General features: G+C 40.1%; 1 protein-coding gene across 1 annotated transcript in view; it reads left to right on the top strand.

The window, feature by feature from the left end:
* The window catches only part of GRM1 (glutamate metabotropic receptor 1), a 2,398,293-nt gene that overhangs the window by 1,040,834 nt on the left and 1,337,088 nt on the right, over positions 1–20,371 (top strand). The gene's annotated exons all lie outside the window — the stretch shown is intronic.

Here is a 20,371-nt window from a genome sequence, read left to right on the forward strand (position 1 = left end):
TGGGCTATTTAAAACTACAAAAAATGAAATCCAGATCGATCGGCTTTGCCTATGCTTGATTGCATTTTATTAGGTACAGCATGGGGATAGTCCTGCCATCTCACTTCAGCTTCAGATATAACTTAAATATTCCACATATTGATTTCCATCGGTGGCTGGTGATGGAGCGGGATAGAAAATAGAAATCTGTTTAAACCCGTGAAGTCACACTTCCATAAATAAATTAATAATGCTAACAATTTGTGCTGTGTGTGTTAATTCAACCTAGTTTAAAGTTACATTACATTACAGAACACGTGGGAAATTAACATGTGTGCTCATAAATGTGCATTATGTTGCATTCTTATGTATGTGGAAAATAATAAATTAATCTTGTCTATTGTCATGTCATAACTAATAGCAGCTGTTTTTAAAATAATGGCATGTGCTTATTTTGCTTCCCTTGTCTATGTGATGTCATTTCTACTATTCTAGGTGCACATAAGGTTTTATGGATTCATGAAAACAGGTAGATATAAAATGCTGCTTTATTTGTGCTTTACTGCTAGGTAATTTAGACTAATGGGTTAATTATTAGCAATGATGGGAGGCAACAGAACAAACTGTATTTCTTGCATTAATTATTCTTTGTGTTTGTTTATATAATAGTTTTACAAATGAAGCTTAGAGATGGCTGCAGAAAAATAGTACCCTTTTAAAAGTGACGCAGGGAAGGTGGCGCAGAAAATTGACGCTTTCTGAGAGAGGCCTAATGATGAAAATGGCTAAAGTGAAAATAATTCCAAGAAGGATGGAAAAGGCCTCTGGGCTTTTATTTTGAAAGGTTTTGGATTGAACTGCTAAAAGATGACTTTTTGGAGAAATTTGCTAACGTTTGCTAACGTGCCATGGGAGTTCAGAGCTGACTAGCTCAAGGTTAAAAGGAAACTGTTGCTACAAAATGTAGCAGACTAAGGAAGAACTGCCAAGACTTCTAAATGAACAATGGACTAGTGAATTTGCCCGGGCATGTAAAAAGGAGGTGTCACAGTTTACTGTGGTACGAGGTGGCTCAGCCAATGGAGAACTAGAATTCGTCTGCTGGAATGTGAAAAATAGTTAGCTCAGCTAAAATTAGGGTATAAGAATAGGTTCAGAGAACACATAGTTGGCTTACGCTCGAGAATTCTGGAGGACGATGTTATGCTGATGGACTTTACACGTGAGGACAGGAGTTTTTATTAATTACTTTATTACTAGGTGATGAGGGTAGAGACAGAGATATAGTTAGGATTTTGGAAAATGCTTAATTTTACTTATTCTTGCTAATGAATAATAATTCTTGATTTATGCTCTTTTTATTAATACTGAATAAATCTTTCTTTATGACATTTTCTAATGCTTGTTTAATAAAATACCAAAACCTAAGTTTTTCTAGATGTGTTAAAATAAACTTTCTAAAATGACAAGCTGGTCTTGATTATTGCAGATGGTTTAAACAACTATATTTAGATCTTATCGCCTCATGATTCAAGCGCTCTATTGTTGTTATGGGCCTAGTGTTGTAGTGTAAGTTTTGTGGTAGTAAATAGTGTCATTTGTGCAATATTTTGGTGAGAGCGCTGGATCAATTTCTGGTAGCCATCGGACGGTTTATATATGTTGTTTTTGACATACATGTTACATGCATGATACATATATGTAGGTAAATTCATAGGATTAAATTTTAACACATGTTAAGTTTGTTTGTTTTGTGGTATATGTGAGTTGTACCGGTACTGTTTGTGTGATGAGAAGGCAGTCACACAAGACATCTGTTCTGTTTGTAGTGATATCGCCGAGTATCACAAGAGGTATCGCCGTGTACCATAGTGTTGTCGCCGAGCAGCACAGTTTTAGGGCTAGGTGTGAATCTTGTAATAGTGAGGGTTTTCTAAGAAATTAGAGCAGCATGAGAATAGGGACAAAGCGCCTTCCATAAAACTCACTGTGATAAGAGTATTAGTTATATTCAAGCTTGAGTGAAGGGCAGGGTAATGTCGGTGCATGATTATCTATAAACAGGTTAGAGTCCTGTACGGGTACATGTTTTATATCTATAAACAGGTGAGAGCCCTGTACGGATAACGGTGTTATTTTGCTAACGGTGCATGATTTCTATAAACAGGTGAGAGTCCTGTACGGATTTCATGTGTGTCTGAAGTTAGGGAATTTTCAGTGTGAAAGTGCGTGATTGTTTTGTAAGGTATGTTCAAGTGGAACTCTTAGAACTTTCACTTCGCGGTGGGTTCAGAGCAAAATGAGTTCATATTCTTACGTGTTAGAAGGGTAGGGTAAGAGTTGCTCTACTGGCAAATGTAAATTATCCTTAGTGTGAATAGCGCCGTCTATTCCGAAGTGTGGATACTTGAATGTATGTAAACTATCCTAATTAGAGAAGCAGACAGATGTGTTTCGTTTTATATATTGACTAAAATGTACCAAAAGTAATTCTTAGGTACTTAGGAAAGTTTAGTTAAAGTCTGTACCATTCTAAGACTTTCTAAAAGTATTGTGCAGTGTTTAAATACATTTAAAAGCTCTGCACGTTAATAAAATTCAATTCAAAAGTGTTAAGCATAGTTGGAAAGTATAAAAAGGTGAACTGTGCTATTTTAAAAACATTCAGAAGCATTTTAGAATGTTTTGTGTTAATTAGGCAATAATTAAGGTATTCCACGTTATTAAACTCGTTAAAATAAGTAAAAAGCGATTAGTATTCATTTTATAAACATTCCATACTTTAATTGTAATAAAAAACTGTTCTCCGTAGTTTAAAACCATTAAAATGTGCCCCGATCGAAAATTGTAAGGGAGGGGCTGGTTTTAGGAGTGAGAACGTGTGGGGAGAGAGTCTGCAGCTGCAGCAGCTGCCTACGTCAGAGCTTGCCGCGCTCTGGTTGGTAGAACTGTATGGAGCGTCATCATTAAGTAGCTCCCTGATTGGTTGATGTGCCCTGGAGTGTTAGAGCAAAGCAGCGCTCTCATTGGCTGAGGCGCGATAAATTGCTCGAAATTGTTTATTTTATAAGTATTCCCGATTCTTTCACTAGCAGATCGCGCAAATTTTATGAGAAAAGCTGATTTAATTGCATGTCACTTCACAATTGATGAATGCTTGCGAGCGTTACGCTGTTTAAAAAGCGAAGCGTAGCGTTGTGGGCTCATTAAATTGTAGTTATGAATATCCCCGTGTTGTTAGATGAGCGCTAATGCTTCAAAAGAAAATTATTGTGTGTCACGAGCATTTTGAGAAGCGCAAGGGGAGAGCTGCGAGCTGCAGCGGCTGTCTATGTCAGCCGCCGCGCTCCCATTGGTTAAAACGCCGTCGCGTCATAGCAGGAGCTGTCCTCTGATTGGACAAGGCTTCGTGAGTTTGTAGGAGCCGCGACCGGATTGGTTGAGGCTCGAGTGTGGGCTTTGTGCCTGCCGAAGAAGTGTAAGTGGTCGTAGCTGATGCACGTTACCACTATCCATAAAATTATAAATTATAAATTTAAAATGTCCCCGATATAGTTTTCCTTTCCAAAAAATAGTGCCATTATAATTTCATAAATTTTTGCGAGGGGAGAGCAGCCGGCTGCAGCGAGCGAGGTTCCGTGATTAGCTGGTGACGCGTAGTAACACGGGAAGAGCCGCGCTCCCATTGAGCAGAGCTTCTGAAGCGTCATAGTAGGGCCGCGCTGTGAATGGCTGGGGCGTCCGGAGCATCACAGAAAAATGACACTGTGATTGGCTGGAACGGCCTGAGTTATTTACAAATTTAAATGCCCCCGAATTAGTTTCCTTACTAGTTGTACGATTAATTAAAAAGAGTGTTGCAGCTGATGTGAGCTGGGTGGGAGATTGTGCGCTGCTGTATTGAGATTGTCTTTATTGGAGAGGGACTGGGCGCGAGTGCGGGAGAGAGCTGTCTGCGGCGGCTCCCTGCATCGGCCGCCGCGCTCCCATTGGTCAAGGTGTCCGTGGCGTCGTGGCGGGGACCCATCCTGATTGGTTGAGGGGCCGTGGCGTCGCAGTGGAGCTGTGCTGTGGTTCGTTGTAGACTCGCCTACTGAATTGTTTGTAGTTGTCCCCGTTTGGTTTTAGTTTCTCGCTGCAACTGTACTCATTGCAGTTAATGCGTTTGGAGATGGCTGGTTGTTCGATTTGTTGAGGAATTGTTAACAGAGGAGAGGCTGTTTGGAGCGTGGGAGCTCAGGAGGAGAGAGACTTTGGCGGCGACACACGTTGTAATTGGCCAAGGGTTTCAGCCGCTGTGGTGTGATTGGCTGATGTGCCACAGTGCTGTGATAGGTTGAGCGCGAGAGAGGAAGACTGCAGAAATAGCAGTACAGATAATAGCAAAAGCTGGGTTATAGCTAATTGAGCATTATAGGAGTATTTCTTAGTTTGGTTGGAGTATTATTAGGACACTATAGTGGCAGAGTGTATTAATGAGGGTTGTGGTTGCCGTGCACTGATTGGCCAAAGTGTCCGGAACAACACGACCACCCAGAGTTCTGATTTGACTGAGGCATTTATGATGCGGTGATTGTTTAAAACACTACAAAAATTTTGCTGTAAATGTCCTATTTTTTATTCCTGTTTAATAACACTGTTAAAATAAAAAGAAGTGTGAGGCAAACATTTGAGTGTAAAAATTTTAAGGAAAAGAACATCAGTGTTTTGAATTTAGATTAAAAGTGCTTTAGTGGTGCAGACTGCTGTATTACTGGTGTGATTATTATATCAAACTAATTTAATTACAATAGAGTAGGAACTATCCATTAATAAATTAGACAGAGTGTTTTAGAGAGATTACCTGTGTCTAAGGTGATTGCGCATGAAAGAGAATTATTTTTAAATTTATCAAATTTTGTCCTTGATTTTGATTTATTGATTAGATTAATTCTATTATTGTTTTTAGTTAATTTACATTTTACTGCCCAAATTTAAAAGCAAACAGGTTAGGTTTTTCTTTTTTCACAGGTATACGTTGCAGAAGGTGTGTAAGTAAAAATATAAGTACTTTTAAAACACATGTGATTATATATTGGTATTGTTATAAATAAATATTTTGCGTTGCTACTATTTTTGCAAATTGATATTTTTCTTTACAGGTTAATTATAATTAGTGATACAGGTAAATTAGGAGAAATATTAAATTGACCAAATTATAAGAATTTTCTAAACCTGATAGTGTTAAATTAATTAATTAATTGATCAGCAAGCACTGCAAGGCAAATTAAGAGAGTACGTTTACCAAATTAATTAGCAAAAATGTCTTCCTTGTATAAGAAAATGAAAAAGGTTGTTGCCAAATGTGAGAGTAAATTAAAGATTCCAAAATTAGCGAAAATAAATAATAAAGGTGTCAGAGTAGAAAATATAGATCAGTGTACAATTGATGTTGTAAATATGGATCAGAACAGAAATTCACGAAGACCCCTAGAACAGGTTAATGCAACGTCAAAAGTGTCAGATCAGACTGATAAAGTGCCAGCTCAGACTTCTACTAAAATTGACGTGACAGTAAAACATGATGAAATGCTTAGTACTTCTGGAATTAATATTCCTGATCATGTAAATTCATCAAATGATTTAAAGGAGTCCATGAAAATTATGGAAACAGAGATAGTTCCTGTGCTGGGAAAGGATGAAATTAATTCCGTAATTTTAAAGGTCCCATTAACTGAAAAAGTTTATTCTATTGTACTTGAGATTGAACTGGTAGGGATCAAAACTCAGCAAGAAACAGAGATGACTTCAGTTCTAGTAAGTGAGAAGTCTGATACTGATCTGATTAAATTGACACAGCCTGATGAGTCAAAATTATGGTCAATTGAAAAGGAAACTAAAATAAATGAGCTGAATGAAGAGTTACAAATACAGCGACAGGTAATGGTTCAGCAGATTGACATGGCTTCATTGCCATTGCAAATTTTTGTTAATGAACAGACAGAGAAAACAGATACAGGATTAAATAAAGAACAGGAAAACAGTCCAAAAGGATTAAATGCACTTCCAGAATGTTGGAATAAAAATGATGTTCTTTTGAGTGAAGACATCAAAGTAAAGGATGCAATTGATCAACAGATTGAAACATTAACTTCTGTAGGTTCGCTTTCCAGAAATGCAAATTTAATTAAAAGATTGATTGATGATATTCAATTGGCAGAAAGGTTTGCTGTCGTGATATGTGCAGCATACAAAATGAATGATGAACATGCTTTGAGTTCACTAATACTAACATCTGTAGTTGAAACATGGCAGGTAATCAAAGACTTACGAGATGATGCAACTCATGAGGAGAAAAACACATGGTTGAGAAACACATGGTTAAGAGCAAATTTTAGACAGCGAGATGAGGATGAGATTTTGTCACACAAAGATGACAGAGTAGTTTTGCTAAATAGCATGATTACTGATATGGACAGAATATACCATAAAATTGCAGAATTTCTTTACCAGAGGTGTCTGACTTATCAGCAAGCGAACACAATTAAGAGAACAATTATGAGATTGGGAACTGAATTACAGGAGAGTGGTTCATTGACCAGATTACAAATGGATTTCTGTGAGATGTCACTGCATTACAAACTGTGCTACATTTTTGTGATTTTCTGTTTGATTACAAAATGGGTTGGAACATTTCAGATGCGACGTAATGATGAAATTACTGTTGCAAAGTTATCAGATAACAAAAGACATATTGAAAACAGATTGCTCCATTGTACAGATAGAACAGAAATTTCAGATGTTGAGGAGCAAGAGAACGGTACTATAAAAGACAGAAATGCAAAAATGTGCCTAGCTGCAGGTACAAAGTGGACAGATATCTTTCCACTTGTTTTGATGTTTCTGAGAAGTACTACTGATAAAAAGACAGATTTAAGTCCACGTGAGATTATGATGGACAAGGTCATGAGACAGTCATTCATACCAAAGAAAAGAATGATGACTATCAATGATAGTATCAATTTGAAGAACTGCAGGAATTTATCAGATGAAATGATTTCTGTGTTTGATGAAGATGAAACTGAAGTACAAACAAGAGAAAAAGAGCAAGTACTTGATCTGTTACCAGGAAAAAGGATCAGGAAAAAGGTTCGTCTAAAAAGAAATTCTCTAGTGCCAAGGTGGCAGAAAAGGAGGCTAGTCAGTCTTGTTACAACAAATGCAGAGAAGTGCAAAAGACTGAAGAGGTGGATTGACACTGGCCATACTTTTCGTGTATCTACACCTGAAAATCCTGACGAGAATAGTGTCACAATTGATGATTCAGATTCTGAAGAAGAGCCTGAAGAGAATCCAGATCTTGAAGGTCGACAAGTTGGTCGATATCTGGAGAACACGAAAAGAAAACAAGCCTTGATTGAAGAAGACTTGAACGTTGTGACTGAAGACTCAGAAAATGATGGAAATCTGCCAGAAAAAGAAGCAGAAGAAGAATGTGATCAGATTGTGATTCAAGACCAGGAGAGTATTGAAAAGCAGGAAAGTAGTTCTGAAAGCAGGAACAGGAATTCTGAAACTGGGAAGTTGAAGGTAATTGAAGAAAAAGAAAATGAATTGCCAAGTACCAGCTACAAAGATGACGTTCCTAACGGAGTGAAGCTGCTGAGTAAAGAAGTACCTGAGTCCAGAATGGAAATGTCTGACACTGAAACTGATGAAAGTGACGAAGATTCTGAAATAAGAAAATTCAGAAAAGGAGCTTGGAGAACAGAATGTAATGCGACCAAGCAAAAGAAGAAATTACTAAGAAAAAGTGATAACTGGCCAGAAGAAATTGAAGGTCTAAAATTCAAATTGAGACACAGATCAAAGGAACAGATTGATGAGATATCAAGTCAAAAAGATTCTGAAAAGAAAAGTGAGGCAGGAAAGAAAATAGAAGTGATACCTGTAGTGGAGGTAAATGATGAGAGTCAAAAAGAGATTGAAAACAAAAGTGACAATGATTGAAGTACATACCTGTTAAATTTTAGTTTTCTGTTTTTGGCATAAGGCTGAAGAAATCTTGTTAGATGACACAAGGTCGAAGAAATACTGTTAGCTGAAAAATTAATTTGTGACATTAGGTCGAAGAAAAACTGTTAGAAGGTTTAAAGAAAATGTATAAAAAAAAAAAAAAAAAAAATTTGAAAAAGGGGGGTGTTAGAAATTTTTAGAAAATTTAGGTAAAATTTTTAAAATTTTTGTTTTATTTTTCTTTGCAAGCTTAATGAAAATATAATTCTGCTTTGGTTAAATTTAGATTATTGTTCTTTTAGAGATTAACTAGGAGAAGTTTTAGGTCAATATGACAAGCAAGATACTGACATTTTATTGATTATAGTTTTTGCAACACTTTTGCTGAAGCTCAGTTGTATGTTACACAAGAGAATGAAATAGAACTAGAGGGGTTTCTTAAAACTCAATATGAGAATTGTAGATAAACTGATAAGATAAGTCTTTAGAAATACTAACACAGGTGAAATTGAATTATGTTCATCTTAGATAAAATTTTTGCTAAATTTTTGGGTGCTGGTGTGGTGATTTGTTAATCACCAGATGAGGGAGTTGATGGAGCGGGATAGAAAATAGAAATCTGTTTAAACCCGTGAAGTCACACTTCCATAAATAAATTAATAATGCTAACAATTTGTGCTGTGTGTGTTAATTCAACCTAGTTTAAAGTTACATTACATTACAGAACACGTGGGAAATTAACATGTGTGCTCATAAATGTGCATTATGTTGCATTCTTATGTATGTGGAAAATAATAAATTAATCTTGTCTATTGTCATGTCATAACTAATAGCAGCTGTTTTTAAAATAATGGCATGTGCTTATTTTGCTTCCCTTGTCTATGTGATGTCATTTCTACTATTCTAGGTGCACATAAGGTTTTATGGATTCATGAAAACAGGTAGATATAAAATGCTGCTTTATTTGTGCTTTACTGCTAGGTAATTTAGACTAATGGGTTAATTATTAGCAATGATGGGAGGCAACAGAACAAACTGTATTTCTTGCATTAATTATTCTTTGTGTTTGTTTATATAATAGTTTTACAAATGAAGCTTAGAGATGGCTGCAGAAAAATAGTACCCTTTTAAAAGTGACGCAGGGAAGGTGGCGCAGAAAATTGACGCTTTCTGAGAGAGGCCTAATGATGAAAATGGCTAAAGTGAAAATAATTCCAAGAAGGATGGAAAAGGCCTCTGAGCTTTTATTTTGAAAGGTTTTGGATTGAACTGCTAAAAGATGACTTTTTGGAGAAATTTGCTAACGTTTGCTAACGTGCCATGGGAGTTCAGAGCTGACTAGCTCAAGGTTAAAAGGAAACTGTTGCTACAAAATGTAGCAGACTAAGGAAGAACTGCCAAGACTTCTAAATGAACAATGGACTAGTGAATTTGCCCGGGCATGTAAAAAGGAGGTGTCACAGTTTACTGTGGTACGAGGTGGCTCAGCCAATGGAGAACTAGAATTCGTCTGCTGGAATGTGAAAAATAGTTAGCTCAGCTAAAATTAGGGTATAAGAATAGGTTCAGAGAACACATAGTTGGCTTACGCTCGAGAATTCTGGAGGACGATGTTATGCTGATGGACTTTACACGTGAGGACAGGAGTTTTTATTAATTACTTTATTACTAGGTGATGAGGGTAGAGACAGAGATATAGTTAGGATTTTGGAAAATGCTTAATTTTACTTATTCTTGCTAATGAATAATAATTCTTGATTTATGCTCTTTTTATTAATACTGAATAAATCTTTCTTTATGACATTTTCTAATGCTTGTTTAATAAAATACCAAAACCTAAGTTTTTCTAGATGTGTTAAAATAAACTTTCTAAAATGACAAGCTGGTCTTGATTATTGCAGATGGTTTAAACAACTATATTTAGATCTTATCGCCTCATGATTCAAGCGCTCTATTGTTGTTATGGGCCTAGTGTTGTAGTGTAAGTTTTGTGGTAGTAAATAGTGTCATTTGTGCAATATTTTGGTGAGAGCGCTGGATCACTGGCTATCAATAACCATGCATGGCAATAGAAAAGACACTTCAAGTATAGTTACTCAGTTAATTTCTACATTTTTTTAAATGAAGTTCTATTTTTATTTACTATGACAGGTAAGCATTTTAATTCAGAATATCATTACATGTAAAGTGAACACAATCAGTTTACTGAGCATCGATCTACTCTGACACCATAGTTATGATAAACATGCCGTTAGGATGCCGTGACTGTACTTTTATTGGCTTTTTCGCCTGGAGAAATCAGGTTAGATCAGTACATTTGGTGTTATGTAGTTCTACCTCCAAAACTTCAACTAATAACTTGATTTCAAAATTATTTTCTAAGATATGCGCTGATTTAGTAGGATTCGTTTGTGAAGTGTTTTCTGGTTGAGAATTGGCGGTACACTTGACTGGTCTGACTTTTGAGGACACAAGATACCAAATTCTTAATTTCGAGTGAACTTTATCAATTTCTGTTTTTGCTCATAATTGTCGCCCTCTTTGGGTCTGAACCCAGGAGAAAGGGGCATCACTTCCCAGGGGGCCCTTGGGTATGTCAGTTTCGTTGATTGTTCCGCCTTGGGAGCTGTTTTTTTAAAATTGCCAACAGTAGTATCAAATATTGAGTATCATAAGAGTGTGCCTTTGCCCTATGCCCCTTGGCAAGTGTACTAATGTACTCTGTTATTTGACAGAGGCCACCAAACCATGCAATGTTTACTGCAATCCTCACTTCACTTTTTTCCACCCCACCCTGCTGTTACTTTTTTCTTAGTTCTTTTCATTTTTGGGTATGTTCATCTTTCTTTCTTTGTTTAACATGGGAGTTATATCTGCTGTCTCCCCAATATCCTGTCTTAAAAGGTGACACATTCCAATTACGAGACACGTTAAGGTAATGTAGACACTTGTGCTAGTGTGAAAGAGTTTGCATATGATGTTTGCACCAGTTGTTACAGTACTGCCTTTCGAGATTTACCACCAGCTTCCGGTTGATGATCAATGCAAATGCAAAATGCTCAAGTAGGCGACCATAAGGCACCTAAAATGTATGCATAGATCGTTTCCAGTTATTTTTCCACCAATATGTGAAATACAGACAGTACCCAAGAATGATTTACTTTATTAGAAAATACCGATTTTCACATTGAAAATCATGGATTTTGTTTACAATGCTCTGTCTTTTAAAATAGTAAACATAAAAGGGTCCCACTGAAAACAAGCTTTTGAATGTTAGCAGTGTGTATACTATGTCGCTGGCCTTTCCCTTACTCTCGAGCCCTCCAGTCACAGCAACCTCTTGTTGTGCTAGGATGCAAGCAGAGATATGGGCTCCAGGAAGTGTAGCAGAATCGCAGGTTGACAAATCTACTAAAAGCACAAGAATAATACCTTACTATTGTAGCGGTGACGTATTTGCCTACCAGCAGTGCCGCACTGACATTTTATTCCATCCGGCATTTCCCCATGGACTGGAGCCCTCGGGGACCAGATCTGAAAGTCTAGGGCCGCTCCCGGTGCCTGTGTCACTTTTCCCAGCTCCAGGGAGTTAATTGCAGCAGGCATGGGGAGGCTTCAAGGGAGTAACAAAGAGAGAAGAGGGAGGGAATAGAGAGCGAGGGGAGAAGGAGAAAGAGAAAGAGAGGAAAGGATGGATGGAAAGGGGGGACAGAGCGTGAACAGGTAAGTAGCTGGGTTGCATTTAGGATTTGTACCCGGACTGCATTTGGTTCCATCGTCGGGGCTTACCCATCCATTTCCAATAGAGAAGCACCCTGGCCTGGTGCCCAGTAAGAATCAGAAGCTGATTCTGCAGCACGCGGAGAATGCATGCCTCCTAAATCTCAAATACAATGAATTCTCCAGTTCATTACCACACAGACAGTGTTACTGAAGCCGATGTTCTCCCCGAGTGCTAATTGCATGCAGCTAGCAGCAAAAGGTGACATCAAGAGTGCGAAAACGAAACTTAGATGTGTTTAATTTATTCGGTGGATTTCCACCTATGCCCTACTTCAAATGTAAAAAAAATGCAGAATAACACAGGAATGCATGTAATGCAAAATGTCGATGTTACATCTGCCTAGTTCTGGATGCAGCACTCTTTGGGGTGGTGTGGTCCTATTTAAAGTGATACAGTTGCACTAATTACATAATATGCCACAGAATCTGGACCCTTCACCCTATGGAGGTGAGAAGGAAATAGCTATGCTCCTTCTTAAACCTAACTACTATTGGTCAGTCGTGCTGATGGTTATTCTTCCATCTGCAACCTAGTGGAATCACTATGGGTCTGATTTATAGTATGGCAGATGCGCCAAATCACCAAAAAGCGGGGGAAGGCCCATCTGCTCTATTTCAACTGTGTAGACATGTGTACTCTCTAAAGAGGCGAGATGGGCCATCCACCGCTTTTTGGTTGATAGTCCTCACTCACCATCTGCCAAACTCAAAATAATTTCTTCAGTCATTCCACTAGGTTGAGCATGGGCTGGCTGTTTACCAGTGGTAACTCACTGCCATGAGACTACCTGCTTTATATTTTTTCAACAGTTATTAAATATTCCATTGGGCGGAGTTGCTCAGTTAGGGGAAGAGCTACTCGAACAATCTGCAATGGATAATGGCTCACAAAAAAGGTATCTTAAGGGTCTCCCCTTAATTATTCTTTGTCAGAATTTACTAGAGAGCTCTACTTTTTATCAAGTCTACCATGGGACAAGGCTGGGCAGCAGCATTATCTCTGGTCTCCGAAGGAGTCTGTGCTTTAGACAGTGGTTTCATGTAGGGACTTCATGTAGTTGAACTTTGGGTTTGTGAGCTAATAACGCAGGTTCTCAGCATGCAGAAGAGGCTGCCTTCCTCTTTTCTTCTAAAAGTAACACAATTCGTATCCTGAGTACTTCAAGTCTGATTTGGCTTGTCAAAGGACAGCCAACCTTCCTGTGCCTTGTGATGAGTTCAGGCCTCAGCAAGGCCCAAAGGTACCGAAAGGGTCCGCCCTTCTGTGTACAAAGTCCTTAGACTTACAAATGAAGTTGGCAAGGAAACTGGAAATACAAAAACATAGTTTAATAAACCTTTAAAGGTGGTGATACAACCTCCACAACACTTCTACAGTATTGTACAGAGTAGAACACTGAATACAAGCACATGGCCCCTTTTATACACAGTGGAAGGGGTTCAGTTTACAGCTTAGACAGATGTTACAACCACGTAAGGACATTTCCAAATATATCAGTGGGTGGAGCTAACAGTATTTCTAGAACATGGGAGGACTATGCTAATAAGGAACAACTGTTACTTCTGCTGAGCATGCGCTACACTCTCAAGAAGGACTAATAATAACTGTTGCTAGGTAGAATCCACAGTGTAACTGGCAGAGAGGTAGGACAATCAGAACATTGAGCACATGGCAATGTAGGGCATGAAAAATGGCAGACTCGAAATACAAAATGGAATACCTATACTAGATATTTGGACTGATGCATTATGGCTTCAGCTAATGCTTAATAATACCGTTGTCTTATTTACAACAGACGACCCTTTCAGCGTTAGCTGAAGCCATTCCATTTCATAGGGTAGTCATCATACTCATCTTGAATGTCAATGCTCATAATGTTAGAAATCTCTTTAGTTAGACTCTTTTGATAAGCAGCTTCGGAAACAGCTTTCTTATTGGGTATACAAGAGGTAATGCAAAGAGAACATATCATAGGACCACATTGAATACACATACAGCAAGTGAAAAGAATTACTACTATTATACAAAGGCCAGTGAGGATCTTCCAACCCCATGTAGTAAATAAGGTCCAAAACCAACTAGAGAAGGTCCATGTACCATTATCTACATGTATGTCAGCAGCTATTTTATGCAGTTTATTTATGGCATTATAAACAGAAGGCGAGTTGTCTGGGATGAAGACACAACAGCTACTTCCAATAAGTCTATAAGCTTCTCCCTTTTCTGCTAATATGACATCTAACACCATTCTGTTTTGCAGGGCAACAATTCTAGTAATTTGCAACTCTTCAGTTACGTTTCCTAGTGCTGCAGCAGTTTGGTTGGTCACTGCCTCTACAACTCTAGTTAATCTTCTTATCTTTCTACTGTTTAGGGCAGCTCCAACAAAGAAGAATAAACCTAGGTTAAAATCTACATATTGCTGCAAACTAGTGTCGCTCTGGTCCACATCATCGATAGATAAAGTACGTTTGTATCTATTCACAGTGGCATTATTCAACAATTTCAAGTTTTTATGAGAAGTGGCAGGTGCTAAAAACACTGGTGGTAATAAAAACGATACATAGCATACTCCTGACCAGCCAGCTGGTAATCGATAATATCCTCTATTACCGCATACAAAATATGTATTATGAGATGCTAAAAATGTGCTATTATTCAGACCATCTATATTTAAGACTTTAATACAATCACTAACACCTACAGGGATGTACCCAACACTTTGTACGCATAAGTCCGCTTGTGCTTGTGCAACTGAGATCACAAATTTTTCACTTTCGACAGTTTCTCTAGTGTTCGTAAAAATGTAGGGAGTAGACTCATTGTCCGGTCGATATTCTTCCCACTCCCATATAGTTCCATTGGCTTGTGGATAGCCTTCTTTACTCTGGTGACATTCTTTGTTTAGTCTAAAAAGTAATCTTCCAACAGCAGGCTTTCTTGTGGCAAATAGAAGAGTATACCAGGCACGACAAGAACCATTATGAGAGAAAGGGAGAAGTATAAACGGTGTTCCCCCCTTCTTCTGGTGCGCTGGCATCATACCACATATCCAGCAATTTGTTTCATTTGTAGCAGTGTGGGTATGATGAGGCATCTGAATGAAGGTGTTATTTACAAAGGACAAGCGGTGTTTTGATTCCTGATAGGGGAGCGTATAAAAGAAATGCTCCTCTGGCACCGGTGTAGAAACCACATATAGATCACGGGCAGGAATTAGATCCTCAACAAACCACGTGATAATGGCAACAACTGCCACACTAGCAATAAATCCAAAGGCGCAGATCACTTTCTTTCTCTCCATGTTAAACAAATGTCTCGCAAATCTTCCTGAAACTAAAAAAAAAGGCTGTCAGAACTCTTCCCCCAAGGCGGCTGTTGTTTTCTTCACCAATGGGCCAAGACGGGTGTCACTACTCTAATGCAAGGCTGATCCCCCCCCTTGCCTCATCGGCTCTCCGTTTGCACCAACCGAGAGGCCGTTCTGACAGCAGTCTTAACAGCAGCAAACTTCTTCCTGGGTCGAAGGTTGTATTTTCTTACTCCAGAAGTCGTCGGGTCTGGGAAGAACTCCTCTTGCTCATCAGGTACCACAGCAGGGCCTTTCTCTGTAGTCAGGATTTCTCGATGGTCAGTCAACACGGCAGGCTCCACCAATCCGGGTTGCACTCTGCGACAATGAAGGGAGTGAATCCAGTTCTTCCGGTTGGTCACTCGGACGGCCGTTCTTGTTGCGAGCAGAACCTGCTCGGGACCGCACCATCGGGGCTCCAGGCCACTCGTCCTCTCGAACGCCTTGATGAGGACGAAGTCACCGGGTCGGAGACTATGACCCTCACCTGTGGACCGGTCAGGGAGTGCTTCTCGAACCTGTTGATGAATAGAAACCAAGTTATCAGTTAATTGTGCCAGATAGTCATTCATCAATACACAAGGTACATCATATACGGAACTTGGTTTGGGCACTCCCCAAATATTCATGGGACGACCAAACACCACTTCATACGGTGTAAGGCCGGTTCGGGAGTGTGGTACTGATCTTATTGACAACAATGCCAAAGGCAAAGCGTCGGGCCAAGTCAGAGAAGTGGAAGCCTGGATCTTTGCTAGTTTAAGCTTCAGTGTTCCATTGTAGCGTTCCACCAAGCCAGCCGACTGTGGATGAAACACTGCATGAAACTTCTGTTTTATCCCCAGACCTCTCAGAACGTACTTGATAACGTCTGCTATAAAATGAGGCCCGTTATCACTCCATAATAGTCTACAAACACCATACCTAGGGAAGAACTCCTTCAGTAGCACCTTTGCTGTAGTCATTGCAGTATTGTCCTTAGTAGGGTAGGCTTCAATCCATTTACTGAAAGCACACACCACCACCAAGACGTACTTTAGATTATTACAGCGTTCAAGTTGGATATAGTCCATTTGCAGGACTTCAAAAGGTGCAGTAGGTATTTCAAATCCTCCTGCTGGAGTCCGTGTTCCTTTCCCTGGGTTGTATTTAAGACAGATCATACAGGTCTGTACCACTCTCTTGGCCGTGCTAGCAATCTCTGGATGCTCCCAAACTTGCGCAAGCAATTTCACAATCGCTGAAGCTCCAACATGTGTTAGCCCATGTGCCATTTGAACCATAGGTTGGACAAAAGCTGTGGGCAACTTCCACCTATCCATTTGTTTGTTGCGCCAACAACCTTCATCATCCAGTTCTCCATTTTCAGACCATTGCTCTTGTTCTTTATCAGAAGCAACTCTCTGTATTTCCCTCACTTCTTTCCTAGCATCATGCCATCGTTCTGCTTGTGACTTCACAACATACATTGAAGTGGAGTCAGGTCTCATTGCAGTTTCTCGTGCTACTTGGTCAGCAAAAGCATTTCCTTGCCCTACTTTGTCAATAACTTTCTTATGTGCACTGCATTTCACTATAGCTATCTTTTTAGGAAATGTCAGGGCAGTCAAAAGATTGTGCACCAATTCTCCATACATAATTTGTGTTCCGTGTGATGTCAGAAAACCTCTTTCCTTCCAGAGCAGGCCAAAGTCGTGCGCTACTCCGAAAGCATAGCGGCTATCTGTATAAATATTCACACACAACTCTGCACTAAGCTCAAATGCTCGTGTCAATGCTATCAGCTCCGCTGCCTGGGCTGATTTCTGTGGTATGCGTGCTGTTTCCACGATGGTATACAAAGTAGTGATGGCATATGCTGCCGAAGTCGTACCATCCGGTAGCTTCAGGCAGGAGCCATCCACCCATAATGCTCCATCTACATCTGAGAAAGGCGTATCCTGGAGATCGATACGACCCTTTGTCTGTTCCTCAGTCACAAAAATACAATCATGTGCTTCTTGTGCCTCAGGCTGAGTCGTCAGGAATGGTAACAATGTTGCTGGATTTAACGTAGCACATCTCCTCAATGTGATATGGGGAGCCAGCAACGTTAGTTCATATCCGGTCAGACGGGCACTTGTTAAATGCTGCGTCTTTGTTTGATTCAAAAGGGCGTCAACAGCATGGGGAACCAACACTAACAGCTTGTGAGATAACACTATTCCCTCACTCTGACGTATTGACACAGCTGTCGCTGCGACCGAACGAAAACACCCCGGCAATGCCCGAGCGACAGGATCGAGCAATGCCGAGAAATATGCACACGGACGCTGCCTGTCCCCATGCATCTGTACTAACACAGATGACGCACATCCATCTCTCTCATGTACATATAATGTGAAAAGTTTTGTGTAATCAGGAGTGCCTAACACTGGTGCTGAACAAAGGGCCTGACGTAACTGTTGGAAAGCGTTTTCACATTCATCTGTCCAAGGAAGGGGAATTGGAGTATCTTTTGTCAATAGCGCTAACAGTGGTTTGACTATATGTGAAAACCCCAGTATCCACTGCCTACAAAAGGACGTAAGACCCAAAAATGCTCGAACATCTTTCTGTGTAGAAGGTGTTGGTGTGTCCAGGATGGCTTGGATACGATCTGATGTAAGTGCACGCCCCTCCTTAGACAAAAGGTGGCCTAGGTAGGTCACCTTAGGTCTACAGAATTGCAATTTCTTCTTAGATACCGTATGATTGTGAGAAGCCAAAAAGGAAAGCAAGGACAACGTACAAGTCTCACATTGCTCAGGGGTGTCAGCAGCCAACAAAATATCGTCGACATATTGAATAAGCACTACCCCCTCAAGCAAGACAAAGGAATCCAACTGTCTTTTCAATGCCTGACTGTAGATACTAGGGCTCTCAGTATAGCCCTGTGGAATTCTACAAAATCTATACGATCGATTATTCAAAGTGAAGCCGAAAAGGTAACGGCTATCAGGGTGAATAGGGATCGAAAAGAAGGCGTTCTTCAGGTCGACAACCGAGAATGTTGTCGCTGTTGGTGGGACCAAGGTAAGAAGTGTCGTGATGTCAGAAACAACAGGGTATTGGGGCACCACTATCTTGTTCACCTCCCTCAAATCAATAATAAATCGATATACCCTAGTATCAGTGTCTTTCTTCAAGATTGGTAAAATAGGACTGTTACAAACATTGTATGGGACTTCTTCCACCACCCCCACTCGAATGAGATCCTGCACAATCTGTATGAGCGCCTCCTCACCCTCCTGTGAAATCCTATATTGAGGCAGGCGTGGCAATACAGCTCCCTCCTTTACACTAATGCGAACCGGGGGAATGACCATCTGTCCCACATCAGTATCTGAAGTAGCCCACAACGTGTGAGGTAAAGAGGCTAATGCAGCACTTTCAGCGACCATACACACTCTCTCTTTTGCAGGGTAATTGTCATTTAAAATCACGCGTACTCCTTCAGGGGAGCAGCGGATTGTGGCTCTAAAATGTTTCAGCATATCTAGACCCACAATGTTGTCAGGCGTATTTGAGGAAAGCAAGAATGGACATGGTGCTGTAAATTTGTCGACATGAAATGCAAGGGGTTGGGATAATGGGCTAAGAGAAGGTGTTCCATCGAACCCTACAGATGTGATCGTTAAGCCAGACAGGGGAGCCCTCGGAACCAATTGTTTAGACAAAGCGCTACGAGTAGCCCCTGTATCAACCAGAAACTGATCAGTAGAACCCAAAACATGTGCTGTAACATAAGGACCCCTCTGATCTACTGGTACTTCAACTGATTCCTCCCCCCATCCTACGCAATCCTATGCATATTGGGAATCATGACTTTCGGGGTGCACATAGTCAGACATCTGATACTGATTTTGTCTATCAAAGGTATTAGACCCTCCTTGTTGTTGCTCCCTAGATTCGAATCTAGCCCTGTCATTTAGGTTACCTCGTGGTCCAGAGAAACCCCCTCGATTTCTCCCAAAACCTCTACCCCGTCCCATAGCCCTGTGTTCTCGCGCTAAAGGACACTCATTGGCCCAGTGGCCTCGTTGCTTACAATATGCACATTGATCTTTAGCCAAGTCTGTGTGGTTATATGTAGAATCATAAAAACCCCGATCACCTCTATTATTTCCTCTCTGGGGTGGTCCATACACTTGTGCTAACATAACTTTTGTTTTCAAATCCTTAGATTTCTTATCTTCATTACTTTTTGCTTCTAATTCCTGATGCTCGTAATACTGAGCCATTGTCAGGAGGGATGCCGGAGTCGAAGTCGTCCAGGAGCTTTCACTCGCTTTCAACCGAGCTGCTACTCCCGGTAATAAATTCGAAACGTATTTGTCTACAAACAGATGACGACCCGTGCCATCCGTCAGAGACTGACCACTGAAATCGTGAAAAGTTTCTTCAAATCGCGTAAAGAAGTCAGAAACTGATTCATCTGTCTTTTGCTTGCAAGATGCTAACATAGTCCAGTCAATCTTTTTAGGGGGGATAATCGTCTTCAATTTAATCAAAATGGCAGCAGGGAGGTCTAGAATGAGCTGGGGTGGTTTCTGCGCAGGTTTCCTAGCTCTGTCCTCCTCCTCAATGTCTTCCCATTTAGCTTTAAACGTCACTAAATCATCAATTTTTCGTACTGATCTCCACATGTCAGGGGGTAATATAAGACCAAAGAATAAATCAATGTCAGCTAATGTCATAGTACAAGAATTCAAAGCCCCCTCAACTTCCTCATAAAAGGCAGCAGGGTTTTTCCGTGGGTCAGGTAACGCTTTCTTTAAGGCCATAACATCCGCTCTATTCCAAGGAGTATATACCCAATTATAGATAAAATACCCTCGGGCATCAGCTGAATCTTTATCTGAACTAGTACCCGCTCCTTTAGGAGGAACATACAAAGGCGCTGCCTCTCGCATAGGTTTAACATGCACAATATCGACCTTATCTGAAGAAAAGATAGGTGATTGTTTCCTGTCGCCACTCAAACCCGTCTCTTTGTCGTCCACCGTCTTTTGTCGTTTTTCTTCTCGTAACCGAGACGCCTCATCCCGTAATACGAATAACCGTCGAACTGCATCAGCTGCCTGGGAAGGAGAAAAGAGACCTTTACGCAATTCTTTCTTATCTGGTATTATGTCATCAGGTTCAAGAACAGGAGAATATTTTCGAAAAGCCCCGACTATTCATCAGAAAAGGTTTCAAGAAAATACATTTTTTCCCTGTCAGGCCATTTTTCAAGAGAC

The sequence above is a fragment of the Lissotriton helveticus genome, chromosome 6 (genome assembly GCF_964261635.1).
Source record: "Lissotriton helveticus chromosome 6, aLisHel1.1, whole genome shotgun sequence".
NCBI lineage: Eukaryota > Metazoa > Chordata > Amphibia > Caudata > Salamandridae > Lissotriton > Lissotriton helveticus.